The following is a 19215-nucleotide window of genomic DNA, read 5'->3' on the forward strand; positions in this document are numbered from 1 at the left end:
TTTTCTCTTATTACTTTGAATTTTAACATCTGAGTTTTCTCAGAGTACGGATCTGATGGGTTTTGATATTTTCACACATTACGGAGTTCAGAATTATATGGCGAATAATGGTTTGGTAGTTCGGGAAGAATATCGTCGCCGAGGAATTGCTATGCATATGCTTCTAGTCGCAAAAGAAGTTTGTATAAAAAATGAAATAAACGTGGTAGCAACTATTGTTACATCTAAAAGCGTGAACCAAATGACCACAAATTTTGGACTTGAACTCAATGCAAGCCAAAGGTAGTGAACTCAACCTGCCCTCTCCTATATTCACACTAAATATTTGAATATTTATTTTCAGACTTACGAAGGATTTGACAATCACGTTGAGATCAATCAAATTTTAAGAAGAATATTTGCAAATAACTCCGCATATATATGGTTTATACGCATATATGCAGCGTATATGCGGCATACTTGCGATGTCTTCATCTATTTATAGTATATTCGGTAAAAAATACTTGAGTATAAACCGTATAAATGTATAGATAATTCCCCCTAGCTGCATTACTTTTCAACGTATACTTTTTTCATAGTTTGTACCATAGACATTATTTTGAATAATAAAAAACTAACACAACTGAAAAGTGAAAGAATAAAGAGCAAAAAGGTTCTCATTCGAAACGTTATTTAATCCAGTTATCTATTGCAAACAATGCCGTAGCACGACTAAACCTTCAGAAAGTCTTGGGCTCATATTTTCTTTTTTTGAATGGATAATTGAATATAAATATTTCAATGTTCGCAAAACCTGATTATAATCAGGTATACTGTTTGAAAAATACATGATGATCATAAATAGTATTTATATTTATTAAGTACGATTAAGAAAATAAAAAATCAACAGAAAAACGCTTTTTTAAAATTTAATTGATTTTATAACTGTTTTATAAATGCTAAAAAACCGAAGAAAGAGGCACAAATTGTGAAAAAATTACTGTCAAAATGTATGTACACAAACGTGAATATGTAAAAGTTGCATATTGCTTCAAATCTCCACACAAATATGCAAACACATTTGATCGTTGTAAGAGGAAAATTATTTATAAGCATGGCTTTCGCATTCAGCTACACGTACACATAAGCCATAAAATACCATTTTTTTGTGAGTTTGGACTCATACCTACCCACACACACACACACTTAATATAAAGTGGATCTACATGTCTGAAAATGAATACATAAATGATAAGGGCTTTTCCTAAAAACCCATTCTTAAGTGAAAAAAAGCGCCGATGCGTCTTTATTTATTTAAAACTTACGCGATTTTCGGCGTGTGTATGGTTTACCTAACGCCAACTCTCGGCTCGACTTGGCAATCGTTTCTATTCTCTCATTTTTCGTCCCCATCATTCAGCCGGGCCAAGTATTCAATATATATTTGCACAATAATATAACACAATTTATTTGCACTTATTGTTCACCAGACAATATATTTAGCTGCCGCCATCTGTAATAGTAATACAAGCTTATATACCTATAACAATCACTTCTATTGTTTTCACTTCGCATCATCTGCTGACGGCATCCAGATGAGCTGAAATATCCAGATGACGGCAGCTAAATATATTGTCTGTTGTTCACTAGCTCAGATGTTTGTGAACATTCGTGAATATGTGTGGGTACACGCAAGTAAAAGAATACTTCTGAGCCCACCAGATTTGCATGTACTAGCACAATACGCTCGTCGAACGAAGCAAATCTTGCAACGCCGAATTTGAATATTGATGTTGGCCTTAGAGCTTTGGCACAACAGTATAAACGTAATTTTGATTTATATGTTTTAGTAAAAGTTATACAATTTTTCTTGGTTATTGTTGGCATTTGCATTACGTTACTGTTCTTCTGCTTGATTGTAACTTCCGATAAAGTTCCATTGGTAAAACGCTTCTAATACTTTTGTGCCCATTTATCGCATCCAATTGATACACACAATTCAATGAACTTCCGTTTCAGGTAAAGTGCTTCTATATTTGTTATTGGTTATCACATTTATATCAAATAAGAGAAGAAAAGGAACAAAAAAAAAAATCGAATAAGGAAGAGAATAAAAAGTTTTGCGTTCGCATTGTATAATACATAGCAATTGAATTCACTTCATTCGCATCGTGATTTCAATATTCTTCGATTCGTTTTCGTTCTGTTCGTTTTGAAGCTACCTTTTTTCTCTGTGTCTCTTTAATCGAATAATTTGATGCATCGCATCATATCCAAGGACCGGTTCGTGCATATTTCCATGCTTGCCTAGATACGCTAGGTAGCATAGATATGCCAAGCATAGCGGCAAATGCAACAGACGCATCGCCATCCACTCTGTATGAACATACACATGTTCGTGTATTCAGGCGGCCGTGCTTTGAGAGACGCACGCATAAGATATAGATCGAATCGAATGGCGACGGATGCGTCTTGCGTCTCCGCTATGCTTAGCATAGCTATCTTGCATAGAAATATACGCGAATCGGTCCCTGATCATATCTATGGCTGTGATTTTATTTTGTAATGATGATACTTCAATAACCGAATCATTGTCATTGGATCTACCATACCAATGTCATCAATCTTTTAACATCATCACCAACCGCTTTCACACAACAAAAATTCAATATACAATACGTATTATGTCATTTCATCGCTGAAGAAAATGATTTATTCTCATTTGGTAACAATTAATTTGAAATTTTCTTCTTCGCGATGAATTTAAAACATCGACCACCCAGTCAGCACAAATAGCTCTTCTAGAAAATATACAGAACATGATCTTAATAAAGAATCAGATGGATATTCAGCACATCCCAAGATAAAGTCCCATTGAGCTCGGTAATCTGCAAAAGTTTTTTTTTTTGTACATGAAACCTCTCTTGAAACGGCGAATTAGGCCAATTAGATAACTACTTGTATTTATCAGTGTATATGGTAACATTGCTCTTATTATTTTATCGTTTTGGAAACGACCATCGAATATCGCTATTTTAATTTAAAATGTGTGCCTTGGGAATCTTCATTTTTGAAGAAACTCAATGCCAATTATTAATCCAAAAAAAGTTGAAAATGAAAAATGATTTCATCTCAAAATTACATTAAAAGCTTTTGGGGTTGAGTTTTTGTTTTTAATTGTAGCCTCCATATGCAGGCTGTGTGTTTACTGTTCAGTCTGATTTCAGCAGGCACTGATGCCTATATCCAAGATATGTGACATATAGTATGCCGCAACAACAGTGCAAAACGCAATACATGCTTGTTATTTCTTGCGGCATACTATGCATAACATATCTTGCCTATAGGCACAGCTTAGTTTACAACCAGCTCATTAATTCGTTAAACTTTTAAATATATACTTGGGATACTATTCCACCCTGTAGTCAAGCAAACCCCGGTACGCTAACCAACAATATGGCTGAGTTACATTTACGTGTATGACACAACACTAATGATGTGGCCAATAAACCTATATATATATGTAAGTTATATGTGTATGTTGTTTTGATATGATTGACACATCGAAGTGAAGTTATGAAGTTATGTAAGCGATGAAGCAATTTCACTTTTATGATTTCCTTTATTATAATGTTTATGTAATTCTTTTACATTATCATTGAAAATCTTTTGTAATTCTCGAATTGAATGTAGTAGCCAATTCGGTGAAAGACTTGATATGCAACTTGATTTAATCTTCACAAAGCATTGTTGCTCTGATAACGAAAAAAAATACGTTCAGATTCTGTGTTACTTGGCCTATTTGCTTCGTAATTGCCTTCAAGCTTAAATGCTGCATAAGAGAAAATAATAATGGGAACTTTTGGATATTTTAAATGAGCACTGCTTTTGCTACAGCTACTGTCTGTCCAAGGAGGGTGGATTAACACCATATAGAATGAACTTTTGGAAATGAATATATTTTGTAATTTTCATTTTTTTTACCACTTATTCTCCTTCGAGACATGCCCACCTCTGTTTCCAAACCCTGAATATAAAAATCCCATCACAAATGGAGAGTATCGTTAAATTAACTCTTTGACAATAGGATTGTCCTATTTCTCATACTTATAGTGATAGTATTTGTGAAAATTCAAAGAACCACAGGCAATTACGCTACCAACATTTGATGTAGTATCGTGGGTTATACTATTTAATGTGCAATGGTTATACAAATTGGTTTATAGCATACATTTTGCTTTATTGGCCGTTCTTAAGATTTAACAATACAATGGGCTTCGTTGGCATTGTTGGTATATTTGTTGTTTGGAAGTCGAACTTCTTTGTGGTTACATTTTTTTGAAATGTCTAACTCCTGAAGCGATGCCATTTGATTTTAATTATGTATGCACGACGATTAATATGTCCAATATCATTTCGGATGAAATGTGGTGGCTGCACGTTCGATTGAATTTATTGATGACAGTATTGTCGATGAGTCGCCGTGCCTTACGTTACCTACGCAAACAATAAAAACATTCTCTCGAATCGTTAGATTAATCGTTTCAGTGCATTTTGCGGTTGATCTTTCGTTCAATATCGAACACAGTGTCTGTCTTGTCTGTCTATGAATCAAATTCAAAGCATTATATCGATTAACATTATCTAGTGCTAGGTATCTTTCAGTCTCTCCATCTTTCGGGTAAATATTTCCAAAAATGGATACAGTGAACGAAAAGGGAAGAGAGAAAGAAATGGCATTTTTGTCGACCTGGCAAACAAAATCGATGAACTGTAAGCCGTTGGAATAAACAAATCAAAATGTTAAAATCACTAATACGACTTGATTGACCGTACATCAATGGATTTCAATAGCATTGAGACGATTGAGACGATTGAGATAGAGATAGAGAAATGGAGAGAGAGAGAGAGAGAGAAGCACGTAGAAATCAATATTTATGCACGGAGAATATATGACCGAGTTTTTGTCATGATATCGAATGAAATCATAAATGACGGTGTATGTATGGGGCCAAACTTCTAACCAACGCCATTGGCGTTTGAATAAAATGTTGAAAAATAAGAGTCATTTTGCTAACCAAACAGTAACAGTACATACAATCATTTGGCCATATTGGAACAAAAGCCAATACCATATATACATAAAAGAGGAACGGTATGCACACTATTTGAATTGTATAAAATAGTCACTTGAGAGCATTGAATGGGGGTTTCGTTATTTCCAAAATTACAGATTATCGATATAAATTGAAAAAACAAGAAAGAAACGAATAAACCCGTATGACAAATCCAATGGTCTCGTTTTTGAACATTTTTCACAGGCGCAACACCTGATTTCTTGGGATTGGACTTGAATCACCGGTTTTCTATATTTATTGTTATTGCTTTTATTAGAAGTGCGTGCAAGCAATAGTACGTATTTTGTGTGGGATTTTGTGTGAGAATCGAAGCGATTGAGGTTACAGTAAAGCATTCACCAAATAAATGGTTCGACGAAAAAGATATGCTCTCACATCGCCAATTGCTAGTTGGAGTGATGCCGTTAATTTTGTTTTGTTGTTATCCGATTTGAAGACGATGAGTTTACGAAACGAAGTGAAAGCGAAGAAATTGAGTATAAGAACAAAAATGAAATAAAAACGAATGGCGCAATGGTCATAAGCATTTTCATTTCAACAACGAAAAAACGTACTTTTCCACTCAAACGGTTTCGTGACTAAAATTCGCAAGAAAAAAAAAGAACAAGAATAACAACCAAGACAAAAATGACATGAGAACATCCATCCGAAATAGAATCAAACAACGCAAAAGAAGAGAGAACAGGTGAAAAAAAATTGGATATTCACTGAGGATAAAAAAAAATACATCGTATTGATTCTTGAATATTGTACAATATACATACAGACACATTCACAAAATAAATAGCTATAGTGCATGCTCTGTATACGCACGAAAAATAAAATGTACGAGGCAGCAAAAGATGCGACGGAGGCGTTCAATATTTGCAATTCACAACAAAAAGACATCGGAAACGTATACGCTTTCTATCATTCTAATTCACTCATCGAATTTCTCGGTTTTGCCTCCGTTCGTCCGAACAAAAGAGCCAGCTAGCAAGCAAACGAGAGAGAAAGAGAACGAAAGTGAATCGTAATAGAAATGCTCTCGACCGAAAGATTGGCAGAGACGAACAGAAAGAAGAAGAAAAAATTAAATCGACAAAGCAAATAAAATGCGGCAGAATATGTGTGACGGTTCGCGCGTGATGTTGAAGAGCAGTGAATATAAAAAAACAATCTCGTCCTTTTCAATATATATATATATGTGTGTGTGTGTGTGTGTGTGTGTGTTTGGTCTAGCTGGTTTTGTGTGCCCGTATAAGTAATGAGTTCCACTTTATAATACGGCAATCGACGTGCTGAAATTCTTCTTCACTTGCTTTCCTCTTTCTTCCATTCTTTCAGTACCTCGCATATCCACACTTCGTGTTTTTCTCTTTTTCGCATTTCTTTGTAATGTTTTGCTGTGTTCGAGCTTTTTTATATTCATCCTTTTCCATTTCGTATGTTGTGTGCGGTATGCGTTCAGTATTCATGGTTATGGCCGTGTTTTCTGTATTCTTCTTTTTTATTTTGATGTTGATGCTTGATGGTTTTGTCGATGCACCCTACCAACCACGAAAAAGCCGCTTTTTTAAGCGCTACACAGTCCGCTTTTATGTTATTGTATTTTTCATTTCACTTTAAATTACTGTTTTTTTAGCACCCGTTCCAGTGCCATTTGCCGTAGACACATCACCATCACATCAGGATCGGCGTTCGTTTAAAGTAATCGTTAACGATTTTTAACAGTGTGTAGCAAGCAACAGCAACCGCGGTATATTCCATGAGTGTTGAGAGGAAAGCGGAAAGGATGTCAAAGTATTTGCAAAAGTTTTCGGTGAAAGTAGCGAAATGTTTTCACATTTTAACGTGCCACTCATAGTTACGGTCTCGAGTGAGACAGAGAGATACGATAATAAAATAAGAAGCAAAGGCAAGAACGCAGAAAAAATAAGATAATTTAACGTTGAAAACTTGATATTTTTTATACCGAATGCTCTGTATTCGGTTCGATTCGCTCGACGGGAATGATGTGATTTGAGTCCTTCGATTTGGCCATCAACTTGAGTAGTCATACTCAACGGTAGCTCGATAACTTCTTTCATTTATATTCTGAGTCGGTCTTTTGCTCCCTGCGTTGAGACCAACTCTCTATCTCCCTCTCTCCTTGCGTTCGTCTCGCTCTTGTCTTGCTTCAATCAATTTTAAAACAAGCTAAAACATTTAGATGATCATATTTGCTTCTTCGCCTGGAATTTCCTTTGGTTTGACTTTTAAATTCAAACTATAAATTTTACAGTGCCCAATATGGTGGATGAGTAAAAGAGATAGAAAAAACAAATAATCTTTTCATAACAAATACGTTCATCAAAAACAAAAGAGAAACAAGTAAACTGTGACGAATGAAAGGATGTGAACTAACGACGAGCAATGAGGCAAAAAAAAATTATTCGTGCTTGTCAGCTGAGTGACATAGAGAAAAAGCAATGAGACAGCGTATAAAAAGTGTTGATTTTTTGTGTGGGAATATATGCATGTGCTTTCAACAATGGTTCAAGATGTTTTTAAGATACCTTTTTATTTTATACTTTGACTCAAAAACACAAACACAAATAAACTCACATTCAGGGCGAGAAATATAGAGATAGAGAGAGAAAAACGGGAAGATTGAAGGCATATCGAATTTGGGATTCATTGGGCGCACATACATTGTTTATTATATGAAATCTATGCCGGGAGTAAGTAGTTTTCTTGCTGTAAACGATATGGATGAATCACAATTTCGCAAACCGTTCAATTCCCAGGTTAAATGATTGCAAACAGTTTCTATTGAGTTGGTCTCTTTGTTTCTGTCTCTTTTATCCACATTTTTGTTGTTGTTCGGTTTGGCCAGACAGCAACGATGACAGCATGTTTGCGTATGGTGTACACTTTGTTTTCCGATGGTTTTGCGTTTGTGCCAATAATCGCACTCAACGATACTCTTCGTTCATTTTGTACGTTTGCACGCCATATGCACACCATGGTTGTCTTATTGTTTTATTCACTTGTATAGTTTTTTTTTTGTACGTATTCATCGTCTCACGTGCAGCGATGCGCAGTGCATATCAAATATTGATTGCTTTGACAAAGACATTATTTGCTTTGTTGATGACATAACGTCGAATCGCGACTTCTTCGATTCTTGGTATCACATTTATCAACACTTTTGCCATTGAGCTTTCACTGCTAACAGAATGGATTCAAATTTATCCTCAGCTACTACAAAAATACGGCCTTTCATCCTTGGGCCATAATATCAACAGAATGCACGCAATTTGAGAAGTTCAATTTGTTGCAAGAAAATCATTTCTATTGCTGATATCGTAACTTCTTGTGCGTATTCGAAAAAGAGAACAAAATGTGAACGCACACATACAAAGAGAGTTGCAGTAAAGACTACTACAGAAAGTGTCAATGTAACTATTATTAATTTCTGTTTTCACACAAAAAGTCACACACAAAGATGTGTAAATGGATACCTGGTTTAATCTTTAAGTTTCCATGGAGCTTAGTAATACATTTCGAGTGCTTAAGATTCGACATTGTTTGAAGGACATTGTTCTTCTCCGGTTCATTAGGTAAGCTTTTTCTTCTTTTTTTCTGATGCGTTTTTTTCAAGTTGTATTCTCGGTAACTATCATTTATTGCGAGATCGAAAGAGAAATAGAGAAAGAAATTATTGCTTGGTCATTCTGTACTTGAGCCTATTTTTCCACTTGTAGCCTTCTTCATCGCTCCCTTCATCGTCTATTTTCCATTGCATTACGTTTATATGACCTTGAACGCCGATAAATTTAGATGATTTCATGTGTTGTTTATGCAACATGAGAATTTTGAACGGATTCATTTTCACCTTATGTTTCGCATTATAGTTCAAAAAGCAGCGAGAAGAGAGATGACGCCGTTTGAACGGTAGCAAAAATAAAATACACTGCCAGTTTTTGGCCGTAGAGCTTTATGTGAAACGTGGAACCGTACTACTAAGAAAAACAAACTACTCGACATTCATATTTTGAATTTTTTGCCACAATTTTTTTAAAATAAATTACACCTTGAAAATTGATTTTGCCAATATTTTTACTAATTTGGCCTCAAACGGCCACCTGGGAAACACATTCACAAGTTTGATTGGCTAATAAGCTATGTACCGTTGGAAAGAGGGCTTCAAGAGCTATCATCTGGCAAAGTTTCATCAAAATCATAGAACTAGGTTGCTTGCAATGAGATTCGGAAGCCGATTTTTCTCACAATTTTTCATATTTCGGCCAAACGGCCAGCGTAAAACGCCATCAAAACTGCCGGAAACTCCATAATTTATATACCATTCGAAAGGTAATTTTATAAGGAATCTAAAACAATTTGGTAACTCGGGTGTCTCCAACTATTTTTCAACAAGTTTCATCTAGATCCAAAGTAATCAAATTAACACTGAAGTAAAACTCATTTATTCCATCTTTTATCCACCCAATAAAGTTGCGGAGAAAAATAATTCCACCCGAATCCATTCGTTATCCACTCAATAAATGGTGAGTGGAATCGAAATATTTTTCAAAGTGGAATCCAAAAAAGAGGGTCCATGAATGAAAAAATTAAATGGGGAGCACTTATGGGGAAAATAAAAAATACGTCTGGAGGGTTTTTCATGCCCTATCGAATGCCGAAAACCCGAACTCTCTATCTTTTCTGGTTTTCTCTAAAATCACTGAACAAACATATATATATATATCTTACTATTCCATAGCTTAATGTATAAAACTACGTTTCACATTAGCAAGAGATTTTACCCAGTAAACCAGCGATCGATAAAACAGGTTGGTCGCTGGAAATATAGTACACATAGACGTGCGTGTTCTCCAAATAAACACCACTTTTACAATCACGTTTTATGAACAACTATATCGATTTATGATTTCAAATTTGTTTCAATCTCTTGGACTGGTTCGATTCGTAAATATGAAAATGGAACACTGAACCAAACAAAATATTCCATATAAATTCATATTTATATAATGTTGTACAATCATTGTGGCACGTTGTTTGGCCGGTATTTATAATTTCAAAAAATGAAGCAGTAAGTTCATTGATACACAAAACAAAAACGCTGACTTTTTCCTACCACAGCTGAATCAATGGCCAAAATACAAAAAACGCACAAAAACAAATACGAAACGTGAGGATTTCATGGTGTTTGACCAACAAACGACTACGGAAAATGAAATCGATCACACGAAATGTTTTCAATGTCATTTTATCGGAAAAACAAGTGATTCGGCCGATATTGAAAATGCATGAAGTCACACCATGGATGCCTTATTCATGGTTTTTCTTCACATTTTTATTGGCAACTAGTGACATCGCCGGTTTTATTCCTCGATGCAAACTGCTAACTTAAATGTTAGTTTTCAACTTCAATTTGTTTTGTAATATTTAAAATTCATATGGATACAAACGGCAGACATTTAGGCTTAATTTATTAGATTTTACTTCATACTTATTTGCCCATTAAAATTGTGACGGTTTCTTAAAGGCTGCACGCTTATTCGGAAAACATTCAATTAAGTTTGCTCATGTTATTACCAAACAACACATACACAACCATGATGCCATCGTAAATTATGACATTCTTTAGTTTTGTTCGACGCGAATGAACATTCATTTTCCATCCAAGACGACGTTAACTGCCATGCACACGCACGCATACATACATCCACATTTTACCGATCCACTTACATCGTTTATGGTTCCGAAAATAATAACTTTTCTGCGTTTCGTTATACGGTTTGTCGAATTTATTTTCTCGTTCGTTTCTTTTTCTCTGCTTATTTTGTCATCCCTAGTGATTCAAATGAAGACAGCATTTTCTTAAGAGCGAGTGGCAAACAAAACAAAATAAAAAATAAAGAGTCTTACGGGAGTAAGACGAACTTTTCCGCACGGTGGTAGTTGCGTATTTTATTAAGAAAGTTCAAAATAATATTTGTTCGATTTTTCAAGCCTTTCAAGTGGCGTAAAGTTCGAGACCAAAAAATATGTTTCAACTTTGGCAACGAAATATTCTTTAATTTAATAGCAGAAGTAGCCAAGAAAAGATTTTTCACACTTTCATGATGAACCCATTTGTACGACATTTGAAAGTATTCTATTATTTTCTAACAAAACAATATAAAAAATATGTTTGACGTTAATTTTGCCATAGAAATTATTTTTGAAACACTTTTCATAACTAAAGTCACAAAAAATTTGAATTTTTGTATGGGAGCCATGTCTGTATGCTACCTTAATGGCATGAAACTTTGTACAGGTTATTTTTTTCACAAAAAAATAACATTCGGAGGGTTTGAAGAAATTTCAACCAAAATTAAGAGTACCTCCCATACAAAATATGAAAATTTTGTATGGGAGCTACCCCTAATTTTAATTGAAATCTCTTCAAACTTTCAGAATGTTATTTTTTTGTGTAAAAAATAGACTGAGCAAAGTTTCACGTCATTAAGGTAGCATACAGGCATGGCTCCCATACAAAAATGCAATTTTTTTGTGATTTTTTCATGGAAACTGTATCAAAAATTGATTGTATCTCAAAACTAACCTCGGATTCGGTTTTCTAGTGCCAAAAAAACCCCCAATACATATTTTTGAGTGTTTAAGTCTACATTAAGTATGACTTTTGGACGAAAATTGGACTCTTTTTCATAGATATCACTCCAGGCATGACATTTTTTTCCATCAACCAAAGTCGCTCAAAATCTAATGATTTCTATTCCTCGGGACCCCCAATCATCCCGTGAAGATTTTAAATAACTTTTCTGGGGGGTGAGATAATCGATGGACAAATTTTGCGTACGACGTACGACGTAGAACAGACCCACAACAACCATGCTCAAAACGGCCTGATTCGGGTTCTCTGACCTCAGAAACGCCCAGAAAACATGTTTTTGAGGTTTAGTAAATTTTGACCTATTGCAATACTTTCTATTTCACACTAGGTGTGTGCGGAAAAGTAAAACGATGTTTGCCAAATATACAAGATTGAACACAGCATTGTGAATTGCGAATATGAACATACATCTTGTATTTCGAATGCTGCCGTCGCCACCGTTGTTGAACATTAATTCAAAAAATCTGCCACTTCAAACTGATAAATATGTTATGGTAGAACTTGTCGAAAAATCGCTTTTATATGCGCAAACACATCGGATATACATATATATGTATGGATCGGAATACATGAACGCACATACAACAGATTAAAGATTATAAACAGTAAGGAAGAGAGAGTAAAATGAGGAAGTAAAACCGGAAAACAAATATGGAAACCATTATACATGATTAATGGAAATAGTTTGTGTGGAAGAAGAAGGGGAAGATGAAAAAAAAAGTATCGCATACACCCCATCAATTGGCTTACAATTTTTTTTGTACGGTGTCCATTTCATTCAATGCCACCCGTTTTAGTGAATCTTGTTTTGACCTTTGGGTCCGTTTATTTCAATTTGTTTCCTATTCAACTAAATGTTATGAAAATTCTTTAACCATTCCATCTGATTTCAAAATGTTTTATAGCCCAATGGAATTTTGGGTAAAACCGACATTTTCATTTCTTGCAATTGAACAACCAATCATACTAAATTTTGAGTGATAAGTTGTAATATTTGGTTTCGTAGTGGAATTAAAAGTAAATATTTTATAACAAATTATACTTTCCATCGCATACCAACTCTTAATAGATGAAATTGGTTACAGAATAAATATGGAAAAAATCACAAATATTCCAATAAATGACATATTTAATTCGTCACATAAACATCTTTGTGAAACATTATACTATATTACATACCGTTACTGTGAATTTTACGAATGAGTGTATTGCACAGTAATCGGATGATGTTCCTATAGATTTAAAACTTGGCATTTTACTTTCGAATGATATTGCCACAAAAATGTACGATATTTTTTAATCGACTACCACTATATGGCGCTGTCATTCTATTTATAATGTATTAATACTATTAATATTTCGTAGAAGTTTTCGGTTTACACCGTTCCCTTCATCTTTTTAATAATCATTAAGTAATTAATCAAGATTGTCAATGCTTTCGAATTTAAAACTTTGTCCAAAAAAAAACTATTCAATAGAACTAATTGAAAAATCTAATAAAGAGCTGACTGGTTGGGGTGACGTATGTGCATCAATAAATAATCTTTGTGTCCCACTGAAAATTAGTTTAAATGATACGCGAATGAAAATCGAAAATCAATTAGCAAACATTAGTTATTTTGAATAATGAACAAGGCATTTGGATGTGAAAATTTTCGCGTTTCAATGAATCGTCATGAAAATGAATGTGGGGATGAAATAACAAAAAAAAATTGTAAGCAAGACACAGTGATAGGAATGTAAACCAGAGACGAGTTTCAAATCAAGATCAGATATCATTGTACATCGTATCTATTGCGTATTTCTAATGTTCATTGCGCTCTATTTTAATGAAATTATCAATTCGCGAGCAAATAAAGATGATATATACGAGACGCATGTTTGTATGGGTGTGTATTAAACCTCGCAAGCTATAATTTATAATATAACTGACTATGAATCTTTCACATACGGTCGATGTAGTATGCACGATATGCGATGTAATCAGTGTAACATGGAAAACGTTAAATAAATAATCATTAAGCTCAGCAGATTAAATAGACATCAATACAAAATAGACAACGTACGAGGTGGAGTTTAAAAAAACCGAAAAAACGGAGGAAAAAGAGTGGGAAAAAGGGAGTGAGACGATTACAACGAGAACCATTTTATAACAGCCACATGCATAATAGCGAAGAGTATTTGTTCGAAAAGTTTATTCTCCCAGTGCTTTCTTTTGCTCGTCACTAAGCACGAGAACCGAACGAGTTGAAAATTCAGCTCATTTGCAATATGAATTTTTATAGAGAGCGAAGAAAACCAACACCTGATGTCGTTGATGCTGCTATCTCTTGCTTTACTAATGTGTTATTATGGAAAATTATCCAAACGATTTTAAACACACGCATTCCGATTATAAAAATATCAAGCAAAATCCAAACTGTGAAACAAATAACGACATTAACAACAATGACAACGATGATGATGATTATGATAATAAAAACGCAGCCGACGAACTCACTGGCAATGGCAATGTAGCCAATGTGATTGCCACCATCATGAAATTGAATAGAGACATTATTATGGGAGCCAGTATTTTCATGCACATAAACTGGGCATTTATTTCACGGCATACCTTAATAGATTAAATGACCATTATTGAAAATAAAATGTTCGACGAAGCTGTTAAAGGGAGAGAGTGTGTGTATTTGAGTGCATAATTGAAAAAAATCGTTGAAGAGTGCAATCCAAATGGTCAAAGTTGACCAAACGATGGAAAATATCTCATTTATATATTCTCTCTCACACTCTCATACCATCTCTTTCTATCTCACATCCTCTTTTTAGTTCGACGAATATCTTTCACATCCATATTCGCGAAAAATTTATTACGCGCAGAACATTTTGCCCATAGATTGTGATAGTTCTGATCCATAGGAAGGAGTCGATTCCAAAATTTTCAAAAAATGCAAAGGAATAATTTGGTTTATCAAAAAAAAAAATGACGAGCTAAATGAAAGGTCCTCACTTTTTTGAACCCTCAAACCCAGAAGCTTATGATTTTGCTGATTGAAATGTTAAATTGCTTTAATTTGTCTCGAAATGATTTTGTCTTTGTCCATCATTTCATTGTATATTTTCGAATTGTTAACGAAAATTAAGTTCAATATTCAAACAGCTAAAAATGAAATCTCTCTTCAAACTGGCTTATTATAAAAATGAAAAAAGGTATTTATTTCAAATTATTATCAAATATTCATGCGGTGGTGAACGATGCCAACTGCGGCATTATTATTTAATCCACATTGCATTTGGAATTAATATAATGAAAATGCAGATGCATTTAAATGATTTATGCTTATTATACGAATTGCATTAGAACCATCGTGTAGCCGGTTCAGTACTACATGCACTCATACATATGCTATCGGATCGTTACGCATTTGCCTACGCTTCATTTCCTCTTCTCCCATACTTAGTCAGTTAATGTAGAACTCTCGACCAAAAGAGATGGAGAGATGGAGAGAGAGAGAGAGAGAGAGAGATAGAGCGAACAAATAACAATATTAAAACCAGAAAAACTGGAATAATTTCCTTAACCCGAACATTAATTGCAACAAGCGAAAAAAGTCCGTACTTTAATCACTTTCCCACTCTCATTTCCTTTTTCATTAATTCATTTAACACACACACACAATCAAAATATTGTAAAGTGACATACAAAAAAACTTACCTCGCATCACTTGAACATTTTCGTTTTTTGTTCAAATAAAAAATGTACACAACAATGCACACAATGTTGTTAATCCGTTTAATATATGGCAAAGTGAAGGTAATGAAGTAAATTCATTAATTGCAAACTACATCCATGGTCGATGAAGCAAAACAATCACAACACAAACTCTATACGCTGCCATATTTTAATGGACAACGCAATAAAAGCTATAACGCTAGTGTTGTCAAGCAATAGAGCGAGGGGGGGCGAAAGAGGAAAAGAAATCTGGTGGCGATAAATTTTACTCGTGGTATGAAATGAGTAAATTAGCAAAATCCACTCTTCTGCCTCTCAAAAAAAGTATTTATTGATATTCAGCAATCCGATTTGTATGCACTTTGTATGCACGGCGATGAATTAGCGGTGCATTGTATATGAATAATGGTGAAAGAAAAGATCATTTAAATAGTCACGTTCACATATAAATTGCGTTTGATTTGGGAAACTATGATGCTTCTTTCACGATCTTTCACTATATCTGCCATCCCCATCATACCCACACGCACTATGTTTTCAAACTATATTTTGACAATGTTCAAATCTCATTTGGTTACATATTAATGGATTTAAACATGTAATGAATTTTAAATATACACACGCACACGCAATTGAGCAACAGCTGTGGTCCAAATTTTGTTTTGTGATGCAATGCACTGTCCGGCAAATACAAACCGATAATTAGATTTGTTGGATTGAAAGAATGCCCCAACACGAAAAGAAATGGCGAAAAAAGGAGAAAAAATAACTTACCTGCAAAAAGTGTAGAGCGTAATTTTGATTGAAGCCAAAATCAAAAAGACACCGTACTAAATATGTGCGTATTTTTTTAACAATGATTCAGATCCAAGAGTACCGTCTTCCTGTTACACACGGACACTGCAGAAGAATCTCCTAAAATAGAAACGATAAATGTACATTTCTTCAATTCTCACGAATTTTCAGTGACAAAAAAATATATTTCTTTTTTTAATTTTTGAGTTATTTGGAAACATTCTTAGTTGTCGTACCGTTTATACTTTACGTTTCCGAATATTTCCTATTTGCAAGCAAAGACTGAAGGCGCAACCGAAAAAAATTATGCTCCCCGTCTTTTTTTTCTCTCTCTCTAAGTTGGAGTAAATCTGTTGTTGGCAAGATTGATGTGATTTTCAGATACTTACATCTATTTGGTTTGATTCGTCTTTTCTTTTTATTCACAGTAAACAAAAGTTCCGGGGTCGTTCGTGGAATCTATTTTTTCAAGCCAATTAATCCAGCAAAACAACAACAAATGAACAAATGGGCTACAATTTGAAACGGAAATGTCAATGTTTCTGAACCCTTTGATTTGTTGTATTATTATTTCTCTTTTTTGTCTGTGCGCTTGCCAAAGTGTGTGCTTGTGTCAGCTTGTTTTTCAGCTTCTTGTGATTGTATCCTTGTATTTTGGCTTTTGAGTGCTTTCATCCGATTGACTGAAGACGAAAAAAGAGCACGAAATTCACTTTGAACGAATTAAGTTGAACGATCGTCACCAAATGCCACTTCGACGTTTGACAGGTCAGGAACAAAGAAAAAGAAGAATAGAAAAAACTTTTCCGTCTTTTGAAATGATTGTGTTTGTGTAAAAATGTTCCGTTTTTCTTTGTATTTTAACTCTCACTCTGTGTTTTATATTTGACTCCTTTTTCGTTTATTTTGTTTGTTTTACGTTTTGTTAATTTGTAGCAGAAATATTTGCACATTAAATTCGTTTGTGTTGAAAATTCGCAAAAAAATCGGTTTGTATTTTTGTTTGATAAAGTTTATGGCACGTGATTTTCGCATCAAAAATTTGTTACGTTTTGCTCAAACATAATTGACATCCATTGTCGTTGTCGAATGTAAGAAATTGGTGGTAAGAGAGAGAAAAAAATAACAATAAATACCACAATCGATGGCATGATTTGTATTTGACTTTCATGAATCGAAACTGGACCGTGCGCAGTATTACTGATTTTTATTTTTTCTCTTTACACTTACTTCTCGATCTCGCGAAGATTCAATTACGATTGTAATAAATTCTGCGTTGCTTGATGAATATAAATGTTGCCGTTGAATAGCATCCAAAACTGCAAAATCACCAACACCATCGGACGCATTTTTCCCAAAGCATTACACCCATTTTTTTTATATAGATATAAACACACAAAAAATATTCAAAACTCCAAATGGGACTGTTATTTGAGAGGGTTGTACAACGGCTACGCGGCGCTTATTAGCATCAGCTTTACGGCGTGTCCATAAAAATGTTTTTGTGCATGCAAAATAACGATGGCTCTGCAAATAATAAACACTCTGGTAGCAAAAAAATAAGAGAAACAAAAAAGAAAAAGAAAAAAACAAATAAGAATTCTGTATATTCTACTGTTTATCAGTTTGTTTTCACTATGGTAACTGGTATGAATGTGTGTTTGTCTGAATAAAACAAAAACAAGTGTCTTTTTACGGCTAATATGAAGTAAAAGCCTCGTCGTTGGTCGCTTCCCAATTAAAATTCGTTTATATTTTGCTCTGAATGTTTGGCTTTTTTTCTGTTCATTCGCCTCCAAAGTCAATTATTATTATTTAAATTGCCGCACCAATCGTATGCCAAATGATGATCAATGGCGATACTCTTGTCTCAAGTTATTTTTTATGTTGGTTACGATGACACCCACAAACTTAATAAAATTCAATACACCTTCACAATTTTCAATTATGCACAAAATACCAATGAATCGGTTATTTTCAACGCTACCACGACTGGATATTTAATTTTCTCAATCAAAGAATGGGCTCTTTGTTCTTCTTTTTTTCTTCTCTCTGTTTTGATTTCAACTGAATGGTCACAGATTGAAAATCGGTTGATAATCAATTGGCATTCCACACCGATGACAAATTTCAAATGCACCACAAACAAAACAAAAGCTTATCGCAAACATGCGATTTCAATTGTCAATCGTCGCAGCTTATAACTGTTTTTACAATCTCTCAATGAGAATCTCTCTTAATATATGTGTCTCTTTTCAAATAGTAGAAAAATATAGATTCTTTTTTTTATTATTTGTTTTCAATACAATATATATTGTCGAGTGTGTCCAAATTTAAGAAGTTGTGATTTTATTTTTGAAAAAATAAATTAAAGTTTGGTAGTTGTTGTTTTGATTTTGATCTTGATTTTGTATTCAAATTTGATTGAAATGATGTAAAAAAATAGATTTGAATTTACGGAACAACATAGCACGTGGTGGCACGTCTACGAGAACCGCCTACGCACTGCAACTGAGCCTAATGATTTTACTCGTTTTTACTACAAACGCTAGCACAAATTTTCGTCGTTCATCCTAGGACCGTGATACATACACCGTCTACTCTACGTTTTGTGTGTTGAGCCACACGGATACTGTGTATATGTTGCGCACATTTATATGTGTGAGTTCGTACGGATAGCAGCACATAGCATCCATGTCAAGCGCACATACTTAAGCAGGCAAAAGAAGAAGAGAAAAAAATCGAATGCCACGAGAACGGGGGGGGGGGGGGGCCGCGACACAGTATGGAGCAAGAACGATACGAACTTGGAAAAACTGCTTACCATGCGAAAAATCGAGTGAATCCGTTATATTGTACGAGGAGCTGTAGTAGCAGTAGCAGGCAATGAGTACATAACACCTCAATAG

At 34.4% G+C, this 19215-nt stretch overlaps 1 protein-coding gene and 1 long non-coding RNA gene across 4 annotated transcripts in view; one reads left to right on the forward strand and one right to left on the reverse strand.

The window, feature by feature from the left end:
• The window catches only part of LOC116337629, a 68530-nt gene extending 50019 nt beyond the window's left edge, over positions 1 to 18511 (reverse strand). Inside the window, exons 1-2 of one of the 3 annotated variants that reach the window (XM_031762317.1) lie at positions 17537 to 18511; positions 16286 to 16426 (exon numbers count right to left, since the gene is read on the reverse strand). The gene's annotated coding sequence lies outside the window, so the exon portion shown is untranslated. Of the gene's footprint in view, positions 1 to 16285; positions 16427 to 16542 lie in introns of all 3 variants that reach the window. The other 2 variants (XM_031762316.1, XM_031762314.1) reach the window with 2 other exon arrangements.
• LOC116337631 lies at positions 20 to 642 on the forward strand. Its single transcript, XR_004200813.1, has 2 exons — positions 20 to 282; positions 344 to 642. It is a non-coding gene; the product is annotated as an uncharacterized LOC116337631 (long non-coding RNA).
• Positions 18512 to 19215: the final 704 nt, after the last annotated feature.

This window comes from Contarinia nasturtii, unplaced genomic scaffold, assembly GCF_009176525.2.
Source record: "Contarinia nasturtii isolate CC-2019 unplaced genomic scaffold, AAFC_CNas_1.1 Cnas_scaffold_285, whole genome shotgun sequence".
Classification (NCBI taxonomy): domain Eukaryota; kingdom Metazoa; phylum Arthropoda; class Insecta; order Diptera; family Cecidomyiidae; genus Contarinia; species Contarinia nasturtii.